At 42.6% G+C, this 24367-nt stretch overlaps 1 long non-coding RNA gene across 2 annotated transcripts; it reads right to left on the bottom strand.

Annotated features, from left to right (window-relative positions):
* Positions 1–14986: 14986 nt before the first annotated feature.
* LOC135565663 (uncharacterized) lies at positions 14987–24144 on the bottom strand. Of its 2 annotated transcripts, none has more exons than XR_010461750.1 (2): positions 21839–24144; positions 14987–18836 (listed from the first exon to the last, which is right to left on the bottom strand). It is a non-coding gene; the product is annotated as an uncharacterized LOC135565663 (long non-coding RNA). The 2 variants fall into 2 exon arrangements; XR_010461751.1 differs by having other exon boundaries at positions 14987–18819.
* Positions 24145–24367: the final 223 nt, after the last annotated feature.

Below are 24367 nucleotides of genomic sequence, written 5' to 3'. Positions count from 1 at the left end.
GCGAGCAAAGATGGACGTAGTCAATATAACTATTTGTTAAGCACTTTTGAAATGTACAGCGACAGAATTCCGAACACGGGTCGTTTTTACAGTATTCTCCATGTACACCAAGTCAGAACCGTAGGATAAATAAAGGGGGTATATAATATAAGCAGACAAAAGAAAGCTCTTGCAATATTACATGACATTACTCTAAAACAGGCTATAGGCTACATGTGCACCACAAAGTCAGAACAGTAGACTAAGTTCTGAGGGGGAAAGGGACCAAATTATTAGGGTAAGGCACATGGGCTACTAAAAACTTACTACACAACATTCACTTAGTATTACTTTCTTAGCTACAGTATACAGTACCAGTCAAAAATTTGGACACTGCTACTGTACTCATTCAAGGGTTTTTCTTTATTTTTTACTATTTTCTACATTGTAGAATAATAGTGAAGACATCAAACTATGAAATCATATAGTAACCAAAAAAAGTGTTAAACAAATCAAAATATATATTATATTACAGATTCTTCAAAGTAGCCACCCTTTGCCTTGATGACAGCTTTGCACACTCTTGGCATTCTCTCAACCAGCTTCACCTGCAATGCTTTTCCAACAGTCTTGAAGGAGTTCCAGCATATGCTGAGCACTTGTTGACTGCTTTTCCTTCACTCTACGGTCCAACTCATCCCAAACCATCTCAATTGGGTAGAGGTAGGGTGATTGTGGAGGCCAGGTCATCTGATGCAGCACTCCATCAATCTCCTTCTTAGCGGAAACCAGATGGGATGGCGTATCGCTTGCCGAATGCTGTGGTAGCCATGCTGGTTAAGTGTGCCTTGAATTCTAAATAAATCACTGACAGTGTCACGAGAAAAGCACCAGCACACCTCCTCCACGCTTCACAGTGGGAACCACACATGCAGAGATCATCCGTTCACCTACTCTGCGACTCACAAAGACACGGCGGTTGGAACCAAAAATCTCAAATTTGGATTCATCAGACCAAAGGACAGATTTCCACCGGTCGACACAATCTCCTCAGTTGATGTTGAGATGTGTCTGTTTACTTGAACTCAGTGAAGCATTTATTTGGGCTGCAATTTCTGAGGCTGGTAACTCTAATGAACTTATCCTCTGCAGCAGAGGTAACTCTGGGTCTTCCTTTCCTGTGGCGGGCCTCATGAGAGCTAGTTTCATCATAGCGCTTAATGGTTTTTGCGACTGCGCTTGAAGAAACTTCTTGAAATTTCTTGAAAGTTCTTGAAATTTTCCAGATTAACTGACCTTCGTGTCTTAAAGTAATGATGGACTGTTGTTTGTTTTTGCTTATTTGAACTCTTCTTGCCATAATGTGTACTTGGTCTTTTACCAAATAGGGCTATCTTCTGTATACCACCCCTACCTTGTCACAACACACAGCACACCTGTTCATTGAAATGCATTTCAGGTGACAACCTCATGAAGTTGGTTGAGAGAATGCCAAGAGTGTGCAAAGCTGTCATCAAGGCAAAGGGTGCCTACTTTGAAAAATCTAAAACATAAAATATGTTTTGATATGTTTTAGAAAAAAGTTGGTTACTACATGATTCCATGTGTAATTTCATAGTTTTGGTGTCTTCACTATTATTATTATTCTACAATGTAGAAAATAGTAAAAAATAAAGAAGAACCCTTGAATTATTAGGTGTGTCCAAACTTTTGATGGTACTGTATTTACATATGACTGATTCACTGGCTCCCGAGTGGCGCAGCGGTCTAAGGCACTGCAGATCAGTGCTTGAGACGTGGCTACAGACACCCTGGTTCGATTCCAAGCTGTATCACAACTGGCTGTGATTGGGAGTCCCATAGGGCGGCGCACAATTGGCCCAGCGTTGTCCGGGTTTGTCCGGTGTAGGCCATCATTGTAAATAAGATTTTGTTCTTAATTGACTTGCCTAGTTAAATAAAGATTAAATAAAAATACAAAAAATTCACAGGGCACAGATGACATACAGTATAGGACACTCACCTCCTCTTTTGTTGTAGGTAAATCTGAACCAGCCAATGAGCGAACAAAGGCCAGCCAGTAGCAAACACCACAGTGATAGGGGACAGGTGAAAAGGACTCTGGAAAACCAAATAGACAACTTATCATTTCTCTCATCTGTGTTGACATTAAAGAGTAGCCAACAGAAGGCAATAAACTTCTCTTGTTTATAATTACACATTTTAAACCCCTCCTGTTAAATGTGTACATGTTTTAAGATATTAGATTTAAAAATATACATTTGAACTATTATTAATAGTTAGACACAAGCACATACATTTCTTGCTAGGGATGAGGCGTCCTCTTGTCTAGCCTGAGAAGACGATCTAGTCGTAAAATTAACACAAAATGTAGACCATGGTGGTCTCACTTGGTCTTATTGGGGGCATGACACTAGCCCTGATAAAAAGGTTGCAATTTGGCATTTATTGGAATGACACATGTACTGGAGGTTCTGCAGGACAGTCACTAGCTGGCACAGCCACAAAGTCATCAAATCTGATTTTAAACCTGACCCTAACCTTAACCGCACTGCTAACCCTAACCTTGAATTAAGACCAAAAACCACATTTTTGTTTTCATTAATTTTTACGATATATTGCATATCTTGCTTTTGCAGCAGGCCCATCTAGTGGAAATCGCTCAGCTCTGTCTTCAGGACAAGATTCATACCAATAAACGCCTGACCCTGAATCTGCTCTAAAACTTTTCTAATCTATTTTTATCTCACTGAAAGACAAACACGCCCCCATCAAACGCCTTAGAGCAGGCATAGTCGTGGTAATTTTTTTACTTGTACAGACTACCAAATACAGCACAATCCCAAATAGTTTCCGAGGTTTAAAATTCTACAAACACAAATGACACTATTTCGCTCGACCAATAGGTGGCAGTATAAGATAGATGTTGACCTGCTGCATCTACATGTGCAGTTGTGTAAAACCGTTACTTCACTCTCAACGAGGCTAGCTATGGAGGCGAGAGGCACGGACTGAGAGAAGCAACAGTTTGGCCCAGAATTTATGGTATGCGTTTTGGGCCGCACAAAAGTCAGTATTTATCACCATCTTTGGCCGACTCGAACTACCTTGCAATTAACATTTAAAAAAATAATTGGCTCTCCATAGAACTTTTAGATCTCATTATGATGAGAAATCAGGCCTGCGCCAAAGCTAGAAAATCTGACTGTAGCTGATTGGCAGCTTTTCAGCCAATTGGGAAATAGATGCAATTCCTATATGAAGAAAGATAAATCAAGGTACTTTCTAAAGCACAGTTCAGACACATAAGATGAGACATGACGTCTTAAGGCGTTTTAGAACAAAGTTGGTTTGATATTTGAGAGAATGCCAAGAGTGTGCAAAGCTGTCATCAAGACAAATGTTATGCTAGATTGAAGAATCTCAGATATAAAATATATTTTGATTTTTTGAACAGTTTTTGGTTACTACATGATTACATATGTGTTATTTCATAGTTTTAATGTCCTCACTATTATTCTACAGTGTAGAAAATATTTATTTATAGGCAATATAGTTATCTACAACCTAATCTTATTTAAGAAGTTATTTTCCTTGGAAATATAACTACTCTGTGCTTCTCCGGCCTACACACAGGCTATAGCCTACTCTATTGAAATGAGACCACAGATATACTGTAGATGGCCGCCTCGCTTCGCGTTCCTAGGAAACTATGCAGTTTTTTGTTTTTTTACGTGTTATTTCTTATATTTAGTACCCCAGGTCATCTTAGGTTTCATTACATACAGTCGAGAAGAACTACTGAATATAAGATCAGCGTCAACTCACCATCAGTACGACCAAGAATATGTTTTCCGCGACGCGGATCCTGTGTTCTGCCTTACAAACAGGACAACGGAATGGATCGCATGCAGCGACCCAAGAAAACGACTCCGAAAAAGAGGGAAACATAGCGGTCTTCTGGTCAGACTCCGGACAAGGGCACATCGCGCTCCACTCCCCAGCATTCTTCTTGCCAATGTCCAGTCTCTTGACAACAAGGTTGATGAAATCCGAGCAAGGGTAGCATTCCAGAGGGACATCAGAGACTGCAACGTTCTCTGCTTCACGGAAACATGGCTTACTGGGAAGACGCTATCCGATGCGGTGCAGCCAACGGGTTTCTCCACGCATCGCGCCGACAGAAACACACATCTTTCTGGTAAGAAGAGTGGCGGGGGCGTATGCCTCATGACTAACGAGACATGGTGTGATGAAGGAAACATACAGGAACTCAAATCCTTCTGTTCACCTGATTTAGAATTCCTCACAATCAAATGTAGACCGCATTATCTTCCAAGAGAATTCTCTTTGATTATAATCACAGCCGTATATATCCCCCCCCAAGCAGACACATCGATGGCTCTGAACAAACTTTATTTAACTCTTTGCAAACTGGAAACCATTTATCCGGAGGCTGCATTCATTGTAGCTGGGGATTTTAACAAAGCTAATCTGAAAACAAGACTCCCTAAATTTTATCAGCATATCGATTGCGGAACCAGTGGTGGTAAAACCTTGGATCATTGTTACTCTAACTTCCGCGACGCATATAAGGCCCTGCCCCGCCCCCCTTTCGGAAAAGCTGACCACGACTCCATTTTGTTGATCCCTGCCTACAGGCAGAAACTTAAACAAGAGGCTCCCACGCTGAGGTCTGTCCAACGCTGGTCAGACCAAGCTGACTCCACACTCCAAGACTGCTTCCATCACGTGGACTGGGACATGTTTCGTATTGCATCAGATAAAAATATTGACGAATACGCTGATTCAGTGTGCGAGTTCATTAGAACGTGCGTTGAAGATGTCGTTCCCATAGCAACGATAAAAACATTCCCTAACCAGAAACCGTGGATTGATGGCAGCATTCGCGTGAAACTGAAAGCGCGAACCACTGCTTTTAATCAGGGCAAGGTGTCTGGCAACATGAGCGAATACAAACAGTGCAGCTATTCCCTCCGCAAGGCTATTAAACAAGCTAAGCGTCAGTACAGAGACAAAGTAGAATCTCAATTCAACGGCTCAGACACAAGAGGCATGTGGCAGGGTCTACAGTCAATCACGGACTACAAGAAGAAACCCAGCCCAGTCACGGACCAGGATGTCTTGCTCCCAGGCAGACTAAATAACTTTTTTGCCCGCTTTGAGGACAATACAGTGCCACTGACACGGCCTGCAACGAAAACATGCGGTCTTTCCTTCACTGCAGCCGAGGTGAGTAGTAAGACATTTAAACGTGTTAACGCTCGCAAGGCTGCAGGCCCAGACGGCATCCCCAGCCGCGCCCTCAGAGCATGGGCAGACCAGCTGGCCGGTGTGTTTACGGACATATTCAATCAATCCCTATACCAGTCTGCTGTTCCCACATGCTTCAAGAGGGCCACCATTGTTCCTGTTCCCAAGAAAGCTAAGGTAACTGAGCTAAACGACTACCGCACCGTAGCACTCACTTCCGTCATCATGAAGTGCTTTGAGAGACTAGTCAAGGACCATATCACCTCCACCCTACCTGACACCCTAGACCCACTCCAATTTGCTTACCGCCCAAATAGGTCCACAGACGATGCAATCTCAACCACACTGCACACTGCCCTAACCCACCTGGACAAGAGGAATACCTATGTGAGAATGCTGTTCATCGACTACAGGTCGGCATTCAACCCCATAGTACCCTCCAAGCTCGTCATCAAGCTCGAGACCCTGGGTCTCGACCCCGCCCTGTGCAACTAGGTACTGGACTTCCTGACGGGCCACCCCCAGGTGGTGAGGGTAGGCAACAACATCTCCTCCCCGCTGATCCTCAACACGGGGGCCCCACAAGGGTGCGTTCTGAGCCCTCTCCTGTACTCCCTGTTCACCCACGACTGCGTGGCCACGCACGCCTCCAACTCAATCATCAAGTTTGCGGACGACACAACAGTGGTAGGCTTGATTACCAACAACGACGAGACGGCCTACAGGGAGGAGGTGAGGGCCCTCGGAGTGTGGTGTCAGGAAAATAACCTCACACTCAACAAAACTAAGGAGATGATTGTGGACTTCAGGAAACAGCAGAGGGAACACCCCCCTATCCACATCGATGGAACAGTAGTGGAGAGGGTAGCAAGTTAAGTTCCTCGGCATACACATCACAGACAAACTGAATTGGTCCACTCACACTGACAGCGTCGTGAAGAAGGCGCAGCAGCGCCTCTTCAACCTCAGGAGGCTGAAGAAATTCGGCTTGTCACCAAAAGCACTCACAAACTTCTACAGATGCACAATCGAGAGCATCCTGGCGGGCTGTATCACCGCCTGGTACGGCAACTGCTCCGCCTTCAACCGTAAGGCTCTCCAGAGGGTAGTGAGGTCTGCACAACGCATCACCGGGGGCAAACTACCTGCCCTCCAGGACACCTACACCACCCGATGTTACAGGAAGGCCATAAAGATCATCAAGGACATCAACCACCCGAACCAATGCCTGTTCACCCCGCTATCATCCAGAAGGCGAGGTCAGTACAGGTGCATAAAAGCTGGGACCGAGAGACTGAAAAACAGCTTCTATCTCAAGGCCATCAGACTGTTAAACAGCCACCACTAACATTGAGTGGCTGCTGCCAACACACTGTCATTGACACTGACCCAACTCCAGCCACTTTAATAATGGGAATTGATGGGAAATGATGTAAATATATCACTAGCCACTTTAAACAATGCTACCTTATATAATGTTACTTACCATACATTATTCATCTCATATGCATACGTATATACTGTACTCTACATCATCGACTGCATCCTTATGTAATACATGTATCACTAGCCACTTTAACTATGCCACTTTGTTTACTTTGTCTACATACTCATCTCATATGTATATACTGTACTCGATACCATCTACTGTATGCTGCTCTGTACCATCACTCATTCATATATCCTTATGTACATATTCTTTATCCCCTTACACTGTGTATAAGACAGTAGTTTTAGAATTGTTAGTTAGATTACTTGTTGGTTATCACTGCATTGTCGGAACTAGAAGCACAAGCATTTCGCTACACTCGCATTAACATCTGCTAACCATGTGTATGTGACAAATAAAATGTGATTTGATTTGATTTGGTGCACTTGATTGCACACGCTCAACTCAAGAGAGCTACAGATGTTGAATCTTAATCTGATCACTCTTTTGTCACTGAGAGTTTTCCTGCTGCACCAGGAAAATCAAATGAGCCTTGTGAGTCCCTTAAAAAGAGCAGTTCTCTTTCTCTCAAATGCGGGGGCAGTCGAGTCATTGGGATCAGGGCACGCTAACAAAATCATTTCCTCTCTCGCTCGCTTAAACCTAGGCCTAGATCTTATTACTGCAACATTCAAAAATGCAACCATAATTTTATATAACACAAGATAGATATTGGTCTCCACTAGGCTACGACATAGTGTATCTTAATATAAAAAAAATATATATATTGTAACCTGGGGTGGTCTAGCGGGTAGGGCTGCTGCCTTCAGATTGCACATATAGGCCTACCATATCGGTGTCGGTTTTATTCTGGCCTGCGCTCTTCTGGCACAAATAACTAAATCCCCCAGATTGACTTGATTTAGTTACACCTTTCAAATATGGACAGTCCATTTATATTTACACCCGATCTTGATAAGAGATGACCATACCAGACACTTTTGGATAACATCAATAGGAAACAAATAAAGTAATAACAGTCAGCAGCCTACACCAACATTAGTTCCCATTCATACAAAGTGTCAGGTAAATTACCACGGTAGATTTGCTGTGGTAAACAATTAAATGCTCTATTTATATTGTTCCGGAATGCTTCTCAAATAAATAAATCACCCTTTAAAAAAAAGACTAAGTTGTTCCGATTACAATACCAACCAGAGGGTGAACATATCTTGAAAGCAGGTCTAAGGATAACACCGACATCTTTTAGGGAGCAGTAATGAGGTGACCAATAATGGTTGCGATTGAGATCAGCTGTGCGGGTGACTTTAACTCGTATTGATGGTTTAATGACATCAGCAGTGGCGTGGATTCATGAGTACTGTTGGTCAATTTCTTCAACATTTTGATCAGGTCTATATAATTATCAAACATACAGGAAACACAGACTCTTTGTTTAAGTATTAAAAAATACTAATTTAGTAATATAATTTGTAGGCAGAAATTGGTACAGAGTACAATATAACAGTATATGAAAGACATTTTGCAGAACTTGGGGAGAAACTAAGACATCCTGTAACTCATATAGCCTCCCCAATCCCCCTTATGTAACTTTCCCTGGAAACAACATTTTAATAAATCTAACCTCACCCTGACAGCAGCAACCATCTTATCAGCAAGTAAAAACTCAGAAGTGGGTTTGACCGAAACTTGACCTTTCATCACAAGTATAGGGTCATAACAAGGTGAACGAGTGTAAGCATCTTCTGACAGGGGGCTAGTTTCATCAGGTCTGTGGCAGCCTTGTGTTCTCAGAAAACCAGATGAGGAGGAGTCTGAATGTAGATGCCTTGTGATAGTATCTGAAGGTCACAACACTCAAAACAGGTTTTAACACACACACCGAGGTCCCCTGAAGAGGAGACCTTATCATAACATCATTTATTAACCCTTTAAAAGGTATAAGGCCTTGGTATAAGGTCTTTAATACCAAAGGGAAGCCAGGCTTCCCCAAAAAATGTAACAAGAAAAAAATAATAATAATTTTCCTTCAATTCGCAATGTTTCGCACCAGAGAAAGCAGAGAAAGCATCCAAACGAGCAAAACAGTGCCCCTCTGTCTCAGTATCTGTTGCCCATCTATCTGATGCTGTCTGGTCAAACAGAGTATAACGTTGTTGCCGCCCCTTAGCATTGAATGTAAGGGAAGCCAGCGAGCATGTGGCCTCCCTTGATAAAAAATACAATAAAATAACACCAATCTGAGCTAAACTGAGTGAGCTCAACCTTGAATGGTCCTGGTACACCAAAAAAAAGTATATCTGGATTTGGCTTCACACCAGTTACATCAAAAGCTAAATGTCAGAACAAACAAACAGAACAAAATGATTGTGTTGTTGTCCTCCGGTGGCTAGCTAGCTAAAAAAAGTTTTACAAATAAAAATATCAAAATGCCCCAGGGCAGTGATTGTGGACATTTCCCTGTGTAGGGTATCCTGGCACTCTGTGGTCCATAAAGATGTTGCATAAAGATCTCATGACATTTATCATAAGAGTAGGGTGTTAAACCCTGGTGTCCTGACTAAATTCCCAATCTGGCCCTCATACCATCACGGCCAACCAAATCATCCCCACTTTCCAATAAGCTTATTCATTCTCCCTCCTCTCCCCTGTAACTATTCCCCAGGTCGTTGCTGTAAATTAGAATGTGTTCCCAGTCAACTTACCTGGCAAAATAAGGGAAAAATAAAAAAGCTAGCTAAAATCGTCCCTTCTAAATTAGCCATGGATATTTGGTAGTATTGCCTTTAAATTGTTTAACTTGTGTCAAACTTTTGGGATAGCCTTCCACAAGCTTCCCACAATAAGTTGGGTGAATTTTGTCCCATTCCTCCTGACAGAGCTGGTGTAACTGAGTCAAGTCTGTAGGCCTCCTTGCTCGCACACACTTTTTCAATTCTGCCCACAGATTTTCTATAGGATTGAGGTCAGGGCTTTGTGATGGCCACTCCAATACCTTGACTTTGTTGTCCTTAAGCCATTTTGCCACATCTTTGGCAGTATGCTTGGGGTCCATTTGGAAGACCCATTTGCGACCAAGCTTTAACTTCCTGACGTCTTGAGATGTTGCTTCAATATATCCACATAATTTTCTTTCCTCATGATGCCATCTAATTTTGTGAAGTGCACCAGTCCCTCCTGCAGCAAAGCACCCCGACAACATGATGCTGCCACCCACGTACTTCACGGTTGGGATGGTGTTCTTCAACATGAAAGCCTCTCCCTTTTTCCACCAAAAATAAAGATGGTCCTTATGGCCAAACAGTTCTATTTTTGTTTCATCAGACTAGAGGACATTTCTCCAAAAAGTACAATCTTTGTCCCCATGTGCAGCTGCAAACCATAGTCTGGCTTTTCTATGGCGGTTCTGGAGCAGTGGTTTCTTCCTTGCTGAGCGCCCTGTCAGGTTATGTCGATATAGGACTTGTTTTACTGTAGATATAGACACTTTGGTACCTGTTTCCTCCAGCATCTTCACAAGGTCCCTTGCTGTTGTTCTGGGATTGATTTGCACTTTTCGCACCAAACTACGTTCATCTCTAGGAGACAGAATCGTCTCCTTCCTGAGCGGTATGACGGCTGCGTGGTCCCATGGTGTTTATACTTGCGTACTATTGTTTGTACAGATGAACGTGGTACTTTAAGGCGTTTGGAAATTGCTCCCAATGATGAACCAGACTTGTGGAGGTCTACAATTTTTTTCTGAGGTTTTGGCTGATTTCTTTTTATTTCCCATGCGGTCAAGCAAAGAGGCACTGAATTTGAAGATAGGCCTTGAAATACATCCACAGCTACACCTCCAATTGACTCAAATTATGTCAATTAGCCTATCAGAAGCTTCTAAAGCCATGACATAATTTTCTGGAATTTTCAAGCTGTTTAATGGCACAGTCAACTCATCGTTATCCATTAAAGAAAGTTAGGCTAGCGAGCAAGCGTTTTAGGCAGGTAGCCCATGACATCAAAAACAAAAAGCATGTACTGTATGACAGAGTCATAGACCGTTTCCCATTAGGTTCAGGATCAAATGGATACGTACAATATTTAGCCATGGTTTTTGTTATCGCTATTCACACTTGCTTTGTTGACCTTCTTAAATGGATTGTTCAAGACTCAAAGTCAACTGTTCAAGTGCTCAAAATCACTGTCACTGTCCAATGATCCTGAACATTCCCCTGTCCAAGTATCCAATGTTAACGTTGTCTACTTGCACACACACACACACACATAAATCAGTACCATGGACAGCTACATAATATAGAGTTTAGGTTGATTGGGCTAAATTGTTTTTGGTATCTTTTAGTTATCACTGTATTAGACTAAGCATAGGTGATTTGATGATGTTGAAATGTTGAAGTTGAAATGGTAGTTCTAAATCAATAGTTGTTGAGTAACCCGAAAATGTCGGAAACATTAACTTGCTTGACCATGCTATAGATCATGTAACTGTTTGTTACATACAATATGCTTTGTGGATTTCACCGGACAGATGTTGCTCTCTGGTTTTGTGATGAAACAAAGGTGTGGTTAAATGTATTCTGCCACTTTGTCTTCTTATTGTCTTGGCCTTAGGCCTATATATGATAGTGGCAGATTATGGAGCAAACAGCGCAATTATCACAACACATAGGTTCATATCGAAAGCCTGTATTGTGTGGCTTCAATATTTCATTTTGTAAAGCTGTCAAGATGTTTATGCATTTGAGCCTATCCAAAAACGATTTAGTTGAGTGGACACACTTTTCTTTGATATGTAAATTATCAGACTGTTCATTTTACTTCTTGAAAACATTGAAATAAATGCAACTAACTTTTGGGCATAATGTAGGCTCAGGCTGCTCACTATATCGCCCAGCAATGGGGCACGAACTCATGAGGCTCGGAGCCGGGCCGCACTGCCTACACCACTGCGGTGTGCATTGTATACAAACACCGCTTCCAGCTGCCCCCCTGGAGAATCTAAATATTTCTTCAAATCCTCCTGCTACAGGATTATTTTTCTCCTGAGACAAAAGGGGTCAAATTAAAATCCAACATCTGTAGTCTACTGAACGAAGCAGCGGAATGCTGATAATGTGTGAAAAATGCGACAAAGAGTTGACTTTCATACAATAGGTAGGCTAACGCATACGAAGCAGAAAGACGACCATTTCCAAATAATCTGCGAGACAAAAACACATTTTCATCCCAAAGTTGTCTGTCTGACCACCCATTCCAGCCCGCAGCATAATAAATGCTGACTGCGCCGCTATGATCTCTGTCAGGTCCAGCAGGAATGCAGCCCACTACCTTGAGGCAAAAACTCAACCAATGTTTTTACTTTTCATTTGTCTTTGCCTCGCTATGCCATTCTTCTGCTGTTTAATCACATTTTCAAGCGGTTGCTTTGCCAAGCAGTACTTTCAGAAGTGCTCTTGCTGTAGGCTGGCATATCTCCTGTCTTAGTAGTCAAATACGTATGAGTCAACAACGTTCGCAATTACTTGTTTTTCTTTTATATGTTAAAACATGCAATATTTTTTTCTAACATGGGGCAAATTGACTGTCAGCTGATTTGATAACCTATTGCTGCAACAACATCATTCAACAGGGTCATGTTCAGTAGCCACAGAACCGAAGAGGTCCAAAGCGGAGTGAAACTGGGAGGTTCTACTCTATCCGAACATGTCCAATGAGAAACACAAATGTTTGTTTTCTGTTGCAAAAATGCTTTGCTACGGTGAGTGCTAATGAACACGACCCAGTCCAGAAACATAATTGACCATTTGGCTTTGCCTGCAGTGTCCCAGTATCCTGTGGGTCCTGGAATGTTACAAGGCCCTAACATAGCCTGCTTGTAGTAACTATAAAACATGAGCATCATGTCATCTGCCGGCTGATATGGACCTATAGGAGAGCAAATAAGGATAGGAGGGAAAAAATAGGATGAGTAAGGAAGTTTAATGATTGACATGATACGTAGAATTATTGTTACATTGTAGCCGATAGTCCCTCAACTTGCAGCGATTACCATAGGCTCGCTGCAAGTGACATTAAAAATGTATGTCATCAGAAGATATAAATAGACTTCACTTTTAAATGCAATGCTTTAATGTGTTAATCTGCCGATCTTCAGCTCTAAAGACACAACCTGTCATTTCTATAGCCTGCCTACAGAGCTATACAAGGACTGGCTGTTCATGAGATTGACATCATAGTTTGAAACATATTTTGAATCACTGTTTATAAAGACTCATATGACGACAAAAACATAAACAATGGAGAAGCCTAATACAACTGTAACTGTATTTGGGGTTAAGACAGGGTAAAACAGTTGTAATAATTGATAAGGTTCTTCAAGAACAGCATAACATCCAACTGAGTGTGACATAAGAGCCAACCAACACAGAGGAACTCTGGATATCTGTCAGAATGACCATCAGGTTTTTGGTCACCTCCTTGACCAAGGCCCTTCTCCCCGGATTGCTCAGTTTGGTGGTTCCAAACTTCTTCCATTTAAGAATGATGGAGGCCACTGTGTTCTTGGGGAACCTTCAATGCTGCAGAACATTTTTGGTAACCTTCCCCAGTTCTGTGCCTCGAAACAATCCTGTCTCAGAGCTCTACGGACAATTCCTTCGACCTCATGGCTTGGTTTTTGCTCAGACGCACTGTCAACTGTGTGTCCTTATATAGACAGGTGTGTGCGTTTCAAAATCATGTCCAATCAATTGAATGTACCACAGGGGGACTCCAATCAAGTTGTAGAAACATCAAGGATGATCAATGAAAACAGGATGCACCTGAGCTCAATTTTGAGTCTCATAGCAAAGGGTCTGAATACTTATGTAAATTTGCTAAAATTTCTAAACCTGTTTTTGCTTTGTCATTCTAGGGTATTGTGCGTAGCTTGATAAAGGCTGTAACGTTAAAAACAAAAATGTGGAAAAAGTGAAGGGGTCTGAATACTTTCCGAATACACTGTAACCTACCAATTGTACTTGTAGAATCACAATAGAGTGGTGAGGAGGAGGAGCTCTGCGGACCCTTAGTGTCCGTAAGTAATTTAGCCATTTCATTGTAGTCATTGCGATAGTTTCTATTTTCTAAATTTTCTTGTGGTGTCAATTAACTCGTGACATTCCTGGATTACTCATTAATTAAGTAAATGTAATCAACTAATACAATAAGTACAACTGTGTACATATGTCTGTTTTGGCAAAATCACTACATATCATTACTACTTAACGGCGAGCCAAGCAGGGAGAGGCTGCCCATTGTCACAGTTCCAAGACCAATCAGACCAACGAAACAATACATAATTTTAAAGTTTCTTTCCAACAAATTGTTAAGTTGAATGATTGTATAACTAGCAAAGGAGTGTTGAAGTTGAGGGAGCAATATTTATGAAGTTTGGCAATGAGGACAAAAACTAGCATAGTTCAGCTAGCCAGCTAGTTTAGCGAGGGAAAATGAGCTCGGGCCTAGCATGCTAGGCTAGTTCAGGAGACATATTGTAGTTTTTATGCCCTGATATCAGGAGCTGGTGGCAATTTTTTAAATTAAAACAATTCAGAAACAAATAAATCAGATGACTTATATTTAAAGGAATACTTATTTAAAGGACATGAGGGCATTTTCACCTTAAATCCACGGATGAGATAGTCACGCTTCATATGCAATGTAGGCTATATTGGATGATAGATAGCAAGTGCACAAACAATACTAAATACTCCCTCCAAGCTAGCTAACCACTGTAGCTAGTATTGACAATAGAATTAAATCACAATTAGATGCCCATTAATTAAACAGCTGCCTGTGTTCGTGCTCTGTCCTTCGCTAGCTAGCTATGTTGTGCTAGATAGCGAATATGCTAATGTTAGCTAGATAGCTAAACATTTGGCTATGGGCTGGCATGGCAGTATGGGAGTTAAATAGTTTCTTCATCATCTTGATAGGTAGTTATCTAGCTGTGGCCATGTGATTAGTATCAACAAGGGCTTTCTATAAAATAGCAATATTATCGCAGATAGCAAAGAATTGTATAACTAGATAGACCAGAGCCTGTCGTTCCCAATGGGAGCATTTGAATCATAGTGGACGGAGGTGGGCAGAGCCAAGCAAGAGCTAGTGAGAACCTATTGGTGCATTCTAGCATTTATTAGCATATTTCATTAGGGGACACTGTTAATAATGGGATATGATAAAGGGTGAGTCGGTCAAGGATCGATGCAGACAAGGTGGTAGATTGTACGACAAGCGACAGGTTTATTTCAGAGTGGAGATATCTGGTACAGCGTATATACGGGCCCCTCTGTTAGCTCATCAGAGACTAGCAAAAAGGCCCTAGTTAACAATGGGTACAAGCTTCATATACAGAACAGAAAGTAGGTTGATATCTAGGAGATCGGATCTTCGGATTGGATCAGGCTGGGGTGTAGTCATCCGGCATTGGCTCTGTTGTCTGTCCGTCATCGTAGAATCCTGCCATGCCTGTTCTTGGTCGTCACACCATGTTCAGCTGAAAAGGAGATCTGGTGTGTGCGCTATCTTCAGTCACTAAGTCTAGGCTTTCTGCCAATCTGTGGGTGTCTTATCTGGGTGTCCTCGGCAGCTATGTGTGTACTGTATGTGCGTCGTCCCTGTCTTCTGGGGTCAGTGTGTAAAGTGTGTGCGTCCCTATCTTCAGGGGAGTTGTGGCCGAACTGCCGGCTAGCACCTGTGGCTAGGAGTATCCTGTTGTGACAGTGTTCTGGATGATTACAGTGAGTGTGTGTGTGAGATATATCCTGTATGGGGCCCAACCTGTTTTACTATGTGTCTCAGCTATAGTAGTGTAATGTCACCTACATAGGAATTAGCAGTAATGTAATGTCACCTACATAGGAATTAGCAGTCCTCTACAAATCCCTCTCTTCACGTCTCCCCAGAGACGTGACACAACCTAACTAGATTACAAAAGAAAACTTTTCCCAAAGGGGCTATGAAAAAGGCACAACATTAAAAAGAAATGGATGTATATGTATTACCACCAAGTTCTCCACTCAATCCCACTATGTACTAAGATGGCTACCAGCCACCTAGGAACTTACAACCCTCATTTAACAATTGCGGAGAACAACAGCTCTAAGCTATAAGTAAAATGTTTGTCCACATAAGCCAACCTTTTCCAGCCGGAAAAAGTTGTGATACCCTCTCTTCACATCTCCAAAGAGATGTGACACTCTCTAAAGGGTATTCTCCACCTCATCCTCAAACTCTGGCAGGTCATTAGCAAGCAGAGGATACATCTGGGAAGGGGAAGAAGGGTCAATAGCTCTGGAGATAACTCTAGCAGTAAGGGACCGGATACATGGAATGCAACCGCAGCCGCACAACACTAAAATGGCTGCAAAAACTAAAAGATGGGTCTCATGCTCCATACCGTTATCTCGCACCTGGCTCCTGTTATCTAACAAAAGACCGCTTGTTCTCGCAACCCCACGCTCTGAATGTGCCCTCCCTTCTGTATTTTCCCAGCATGAGAAAGTTCCATGGCCCTGATACTTTTAACAATGTTTCAAATCAGCTAGAGAACATAACACATACACACATCCACCCAAGGCAACAGCAGATAATATTCAATCATATATATGGTAATGGCTATAATGTAAAATAACCCCAAGGGTGTGAAATTTAAGTCCCCCTTTTGACACTCATTATCCTTTATTTCAGCAGTCATAGCATTTCATGAAAATAATAAAAAGTTTATTATTAATAACAAGTGATATATGTCTATTGTTATATGCGTTTCCCCCTTTTGTCACCCACAAGGGTGTCACTTATCAAAAACAGGATAAAACTTTATTGTTATTGACATGTAAGATGTAGGATAAAACTTTGGTCATGGAAAACAGAGGAAAGAATTATTAGAAACCATCTGGTCCTCTCAGCTACTCCTATCCTGTACCAGGTGGGCTCCTTGCCACCCAGGGACTCTAAACCTTTACAACAGGGAGAACAAACATACTGGAATGAAAACCTATCATAAAAATTTATAACAAGGAACTGTGGTGGTGTAAAATTATTCTACTACCTCACCCACAGCATACCATGGGTCATCCTCAGTCAGTCCCATCCTCTCCTGAAAGCATGCTTCCGTATCGGCATCTCCAACTGGAGCATCAAGCAAAGGCAACATGCCTGAAGCCTTCACCATATCTGTAACATATTTCTTAGAACACGGTATGATGCAAGCAGCACATCACATCAATAACAAATAATACAAGAATTAGGGTCAGAAATCCAGTAACCATCATATCAGTGTACTTACCAAACCAGGCCAAGAGAACAGACTCCTCCACCCCCCCTGTGGACCTCATCTTATCAGATAGTGCATCAAGCCCACCCTAGATATCATCTGGACTGGTATTATTAGGAATATACGTGCAACATTGTTTACCGAACATCTTGCAAACGTCCCCCTGACTGGCAAGAAGCATATCCAAGGCAAGTCTATTCTGTCTGGAAACCCCAAATGTGGCCTCAAGCTGTTCAGACATACCAGTGAGTGCATCACGGGAGTAATTCACAAAACGCTGTTGATTATAGTAGATATAATTAATCCATGCAGTCTGTCTAGCATCCACCATGGCTGGACCCATAGTAGGTAGTAAGAGTCCATCATTCCTACCCAAGGCCTGAAACTCATGAGGAACCCCCACTGGCACACCCAACAGGTTAGTGTTTATGTCAACTACATTCTCTGAGCGCTACGTCTATGTCTCCCATGGGATGGAATGTTTTCAGGTCCCTTGGATACAGAACCCAACAGCTGTTCAGCAGTAACATCAACAATGGTCAGTGGAATTATCAAACTGGTCAGAGCACACGTACCTTGCCATTCTCCTCTAAGAATGGGTCTCAGCACTCTTGGCTCCACTCATCCACCTCACATCAGCCTGTAACTGGCCAAGTGGAATTAATGGTTATGTTACTACTGCAATCAGCTTCAGGCAATCCCCCATAATCAATGCCATTACCTGTACCCGTGATGCACTCTTAATTGCCCCCATATGCCTCAACACCCCAAGAGGCCCGATGAGGAGGTACTGCAGGAAACACAAGGCTCAAAGAGGAACAGAGGGTTGAATTGGGCTTAACCTGGTAAAAACTTCTCAGAATACACAACCACCCCTCTCCTTCTCCTACAGCAAATGGGTGTGTAGCCAGAACAGGTCTAGCATGACTACAAATAATGCAGTCCTTTCCTCTCAGGGTTTTAGCTGTGTACCTCATATAAGACAGCCACAAATTGTCCCTACTATCAAAACCAGTCTCAGTTCCTAATTGATCAATAGCCGAATAGTCTCTAACATTAATTACCTGAATGGTATTTTTAACACAGTGGTGGTAGAGGAGTGTGTCCGGTTACCTCTGGTCTTGGCAGTACCTTAATAGAAAACACACCCATCATGTCTGTCCTCGTCCTTTGTAGTCCGAGGGTGTGAGTGCCTGCATCAGAGAGCTTAATAGTTTTGATGGTTAGTAGGATTTCATCACCTTTACAAAGTTCAACATTGCTCCCAGGTTTCCCCATATCATGGAAAACCTATCCACCCTTGTGGGATCCCCATGCTATAAGGATACCCTCTTCTCCAATCCTAGAACTGTCCGAAGTCGGTTATCATGTAATCTCTACTCTAACTTCTTGTCTATATTTACATTTACATTTAAGTCATTTAGCAGACGCTCTTATCCAGAGCGACTTACAAATACCCAGATCTAGGGATCTCTTATGCTTATTTTGGAACAAAATACACATCACTTAGCCAGAGCCAGACACATCCTCACTTCTATGAACAAAAACAGGGGTGATAGGACAGGTAGGGTTACTTCATTCGAGAGTTGGCCCCCGGAATTCTGTTAATTCCAGTTCTTCTCTCGAACACTGTTTTAATGTCCGACAGTGAAAAAGTGTCTTACCCTTCCGCCGTGCGATATGAATCTGGGTAGCTCTTTCAGCTAGCTGTCACCAGGGGTCATCTATGGTCCCCAAGCCTCTGGGACTGGATTGAGTGACTTCACCTGTAGTTCACCTGTAATGCATAAAATCCTGGACATACAGGCTTGGTTAACAAACAATTTCTCATATGTTTTATCTGATTATATCTTTAACTTCTATGCCCAATTGTTAGCTTACATATTTTTTTTTTAAATTATTAGTTTCTTATCCAATCGGCCCCATCCTATCCTAGACCACATTTACCCATCCCCCTTTTGATACCTGGCTCTGCCCAGGTAACAACCTTACCTACTCTAAATCATGACTTAGGTAATATTAGTATATTATCCTTATGTCTGACATCATCATGAAGGAGCGCCCCCATCATTTTCCACATGTCCAACTCTCTCCCCTGTCTCCACTCAGCAACTGTTATCTTTGCCTGTCCTGCCCCCCCCCTTTCCAAAACCTCTCCTCTGCTCTCTCCAACTTTCAAGGTCTCTGCAGTGCGGGCGGAGGGCCCCTCCGTCTGCCTTTTCCCCTATCTGTAAAATACCATGTCTCTGGGAACGTGAAAATCCCCTTAACCCAAACGTTTACTACAAAAACAAAACCTAATAATTATGATAATCCCCTCAAACTCAAATAATTTGTCTCGGTGTTTCATGTTTTATTCGTGTTTCTCCAAATTGTCTCCCCAAAAATACTTCTTAGATACCCAGCCATTAGACACACAAACAACTGTGATAAACGTGCACTGTCCCTTTAACATAAAAACCTCAGCCTGCAATCCCCTCTGCGGGCCTTTCATTGTTCCCCATAATGAAAACAGATTCAAATGTTAGTATACCTTAACCTCCTGTTTAATTTCAGTGGTTTTATCTGAACAATCAAACCAAAATCAATAACCGGGAAGAACTTGTGTAAACTAATTAAAAGAACAAAATAAATCTACCTTATTTCTCAGCACTTGGTTAGAACACCACTCCCGTCTTACATCGACCACGCCCGTCGCCCCTTACCTAGTGTATATCTTATCTATTACTCAGTGGCTCAATTAATGTTTATCGTAAGTATGTTCAGATGTTGATTATGTAATTCTACAATATTAGTATAGTTCAAACCTCATAATATAACTCTACACACAGAATTTTACGTTAATAGAGTTGAACACCTTTTCCAACAGTCATGCACACCCCCCAATATTCTATGATATAACTCTCATCAGCAAGCCTGCGACTTTTTCAACATTCTCACCGGTACCAGCTCCACAAATCTTCATTTACGCCCGTAAACTTCAATTTACACCAGACACATACAAATCTTCATTCTCCCCAGCAAGCAGACCAGTAGGAGATGCAATAGCCCCACCTTCTGTCCATTCTCTGTACAGCTTCTCACCCCGTCTCCTCCACTCCTTGCCCTCTCTGCCTTTATTTAATCCTAGAGTGGACTTCAGCGCTCTCAACACCTTTTCCATTTCCAACGACATTCCATGTACACTACAATACTGCCAACAACCCATGCCTTTACTGAAACCCAAGTGATACCCTTTCCCTCCGGCTAAATCGGCCCCCAATTAGTTGGTGATCACTCGTTACCCACCACTCATACATGTAGTCCCAGACTATCCATTCAAGCTTTGGTGGCCACCCGTTACCCATCATTCATACATGTAGTAAGTGTTCTCTGTTACCACCTACCAGCCAGGCATACTAGTACATCCCATACACAATGCACCATTAAGTATGGTTGATCAATAATAAAATTGCAGTTGCCAATGGGGATATTACTTTCTCAACTATTTTCCAATCTCACACATCATTGTAGTTTAAATTTAGTAACTTACATCAAACAGGTATCTCACAAAACTAAATTTGGATAACTCCAATGTGCAGAACTTTAGTTTTTCACAACAGGTGTCTGCTTACCCTTTTTATTTGACCGGTCAGGATTTGTGAGACACACCGTCCGGCGACAGTACTGGCCAATCGGCTGGCACACCAATGTCCAGCAATGTCCTTTTACCAGACCACTTCGGGGTCACCATTTGTCATGTATTGTATATTTTAGTAAGTATATATGTATATTTTGACCAATTGAAATATATATTCAGACTATCTGAGTATACTTAGCCCGTCACTGGTAAATACCCGTGATGAATTCCTGGAGCCACGTACTCTGCCTTATCTCAGAGCTGCTCCCTCGTATATTCAGTTTGAGAAAAAACGCATGGGTTTGTATAGAGATCAATTCGACTATTTAGTCTCGATATTGAATATTGTGCTCAGATCTTATTTCAATTATACATCAGTCATTTTGTTCCTGATTATACATTTAACACAGAAGTCACAGGTACATACAACATAGAAGTTTCGGATTTATCAAATAACCCTTATTGAATTCTCTCTCTCTCTCTCTATCTAACCACCAACAATCTTAATGGAAACAATTACAAGCACATTGCATTTTAATATAAACAGTTACAAATAGACAAAACAAGACAAAACAACACGTTATATCTCTGACCCCTGAAAGCCAATCGTTATCAGCGAATCTCTTATCAGACTGGCCTAGACCGGGCCACAGGACAAAATTACAATTTGTCCCCCTCGGCGCCAGGTTTAATGAATAGTAGTTAACTATCCCCTTACTGATCTCTATTCCTGATCCATATCGAGCTGACCCCTATCAGAGTTTATTACACGATGTCCGACCCCTATCAGAGAATCTCTTATCAGACTGGCCTAGACCGGGCCACAGGACAAAATTACAATTTGTCCCCCTCGGCGCCAGGTTTAATGAATAGTAGTTAACTATCCCCTTACTGATCTCTATTCCTGACCCCTATCGGAACTATCCTAGGCCTTTAAGTGATCTCTCATCATTGAAAGCTATCAGACTGTGCTGACCCCCTACTGATATCTCATCAATGATTTAGATCACCCGGTCGTCACCGGTTTGTCACCACATATATTCACTTTACTGTACTTTCAACTTGTCAGCAAATTATAAATTTACACAAGAATTCATACTCACTCGGTAATACTGATCAAAATTTAGACAAGACTATACGAAAATATGCAAAGTTTGATTTAACAGGTTTTGCTTACCTTGTTTGTGGTGCGCCTTGTGATCAGTTTACCGAGTTGAGCAGAATTGTTGTCCTCCCCCGAATTCCTTCACCTCTGTCCTCCGTGAATCGTCCTTTCACCCTCTCTCCCTCTCACACCCAAATCAACTCACTTTGATGGATCGTTATTAAACCATCCTCTGGCTACCATTTCTGTTAATAATGGGATATGATAAAGGGTGAGTCGGTCAAGGATCGATGCAGACAAGGTGGTAGATTGTACGACAAGCGACAGGTTTATTTCAGAGTGGAGATATCTGGTACAGCGTATATACGGGCCCCTCTGTTAGCTCATCAGAGACTAGCAAAAAGGCCCTAGTTAACAATGGGTACAAGCTTCATATACAGAACAGAAAGTAGGTTGATATCTAGGAGATCGGATCTTCGGATTGGATCAGGCTGGGGTGTAGTCATCCGGCATTGGCTCTGTTGTCTGTCCGTCATCGTAGAATCCTGCCATGCCTGTTCTTGGTCGTCACACCATGTTCAGCTGAAAAGGAGATCTGGTGTGTGCGCTATCTTCAGTCACTAAGTCTAGGCTTTCTGCCAATCTGTGGGTGTCTTATCTGGGTGTCCTCGGCAGCTATGTGTGTACTGTATGTGCGTCGTCCCTGTCTTCTGGGGTCAGTGTGTAAAGTGTGTGCGTCCCTATCTTCAGGGGAGTTGTGGCCGAACTGCCGGCTAGCACCTGTGGCTAGGAGTATCCTGTTGTGACAGTGTTCTGGATGATTACAGTGAGTGTGTGTGTGAGAGATATCCTGTATGGGGCCCAACCTGTTTTACTATGTGTCTCAGCTATAGTAGTGTAATGTCACCTACATAGGAATTAGCAGTAATGTAATGTCACCTACATAGGAATTAGCAGTCCTCTACAACACTTACTTAGTGAGGTGCGTGTGTGCAATACAAATATGGGTAGCTGCAGCCCACTATGGCAACTGGAGTATGGGCGAGTGGGTGTGTCGAAAGGTGTCACTCAAGACAGTTTTGCGTGGCTGATTTTATACAAATGTATAAAATATTATAAATATAATATTTTGACTGACACCAAAAAAAGATGCCCAAGGTCTCTGCTCATCTGCGTGAACGTGGCTTAGGCATGCTGCAAGGAGGCATGAGGACTGCAGATGTGGCCAGGGCAATAAATTGCAATGTCCGTACTGTGAGACGCCCAAGACAACGCTACAGGGAGACCGGACGGACAGCTGATCGACCTTGCAGTGACAGACCACGTGTAACAACACCTGCACATGATCGGTACATCCGAACATCACACCTGCGGGACAGGTACAGAATGGCAACAACAACTGCCCGAGTTACACCAGGATCCCTCCATCAGCGCTCAGACTGTCCGCAATACTCTGAGAGAGGGTGGACTGAGGGCTTGTAGGCTGTTGTAAGGCAGGGCCTCACCAGACATCACCGGCAACAACATCGCCTATGGGCACAAACCCACCGTCGCTGGACCAGACAGAAATACTTTTTTTTGCAAAAAGTGCTCTTCACTGATGAGTCGCGGTTTTGTCTCACCAGGGATGGTCAGATTTGCGTTTATAATCGAAGGAATGAGGGTTACACCGAGGCCTGTACTCTGGAGAGGAATAGATTTGGAGGTGGAGAGTCCGTCATGGTCTGGGGCGGTGTGTCACAGCATCATCGGACTGAGCTTGTTGTCATTGCAGGCAATCTCAATGCTGTGCGTTACAGGGAAGACATCCTCCTCCCTCATGTGGTACCCTTCCTGCAGGCTCATCCTGACATGACCCTCCAGCCTGACAATGCCACCAGCCATACTGCTCGTTCTTTTTTTGTTGAATTTATAAGGTCCCACAGCAAAAACCAAGCGACGAGATTGAAGGAATTTGTACATCTCTGAGACAGGATTGTGTGGAGTCACAGATCTGGGGAAGGGTACCAAAAAATGTCATTCTTAAATAGAAGAAGTTTGGAACCACCAAGACTCTTCCTAGATCTGGCCTCCCGGCCAAACTGAGCAATCGGGGGAGAAGGGCCTTGGTCAGGGAAGTGACCAAGAACCCGATGGTCACTCTGATAGACTTCCCTCCGTGGAGATGGGAGAACCTTCCAGAAGGACAATCATCTCTGCAGCACTCCACCAATCAGGCCTTTATGTGTGGCCAGACAGAAGCCACTCCTCCAGTAAAAGGCACACGACAGCACGCTTGGAGTTTGTCAAAAGACACCTAAAGACTCTCAAACCTTGAGAAACACGATTCTCTGGTCTGATGAAACCAACATTTCAGGCTTGTTTTGGCCTGAATGTCAAGTATGTGCATTATGTCCCGCCACCCACCACCCGCCAACCCCCTCTTTTACGCTACTGCTACTCTCTGTTCATCATATATGCATAGTCACTTTAACCATATCTACAGTACATGTACATACTACCTCAATCAGCCCGACTAACCGGTGCCTGTATGTAGCCTTGCTACTTTTATAGCCTCACTACTGTTATTTTTCACTGTCTTTTTACTGTTGTTTTTATTTC

The sequence above is a fragment of the Oncorhynchus nerka genome, linkage group LG9b, assembly GCF_034236695.1.
Source record: "Oncorhynchus nerka isolate Pitt River linkage group LG9b, Oner_Uvic_2.0, whole genome shotgun sequence".
Lineage (NCBI taxonomy): Eukaryota > Metazoa > Chordata > Actinopteri > Salmoniformes > Salmonidae > Oncorhynchus > Oncorhynchus nerka.
Note: the sequence above shows the minus strand (reverse complement) of the source record. Positions and strands in the feature narration are given on the sequence as shown.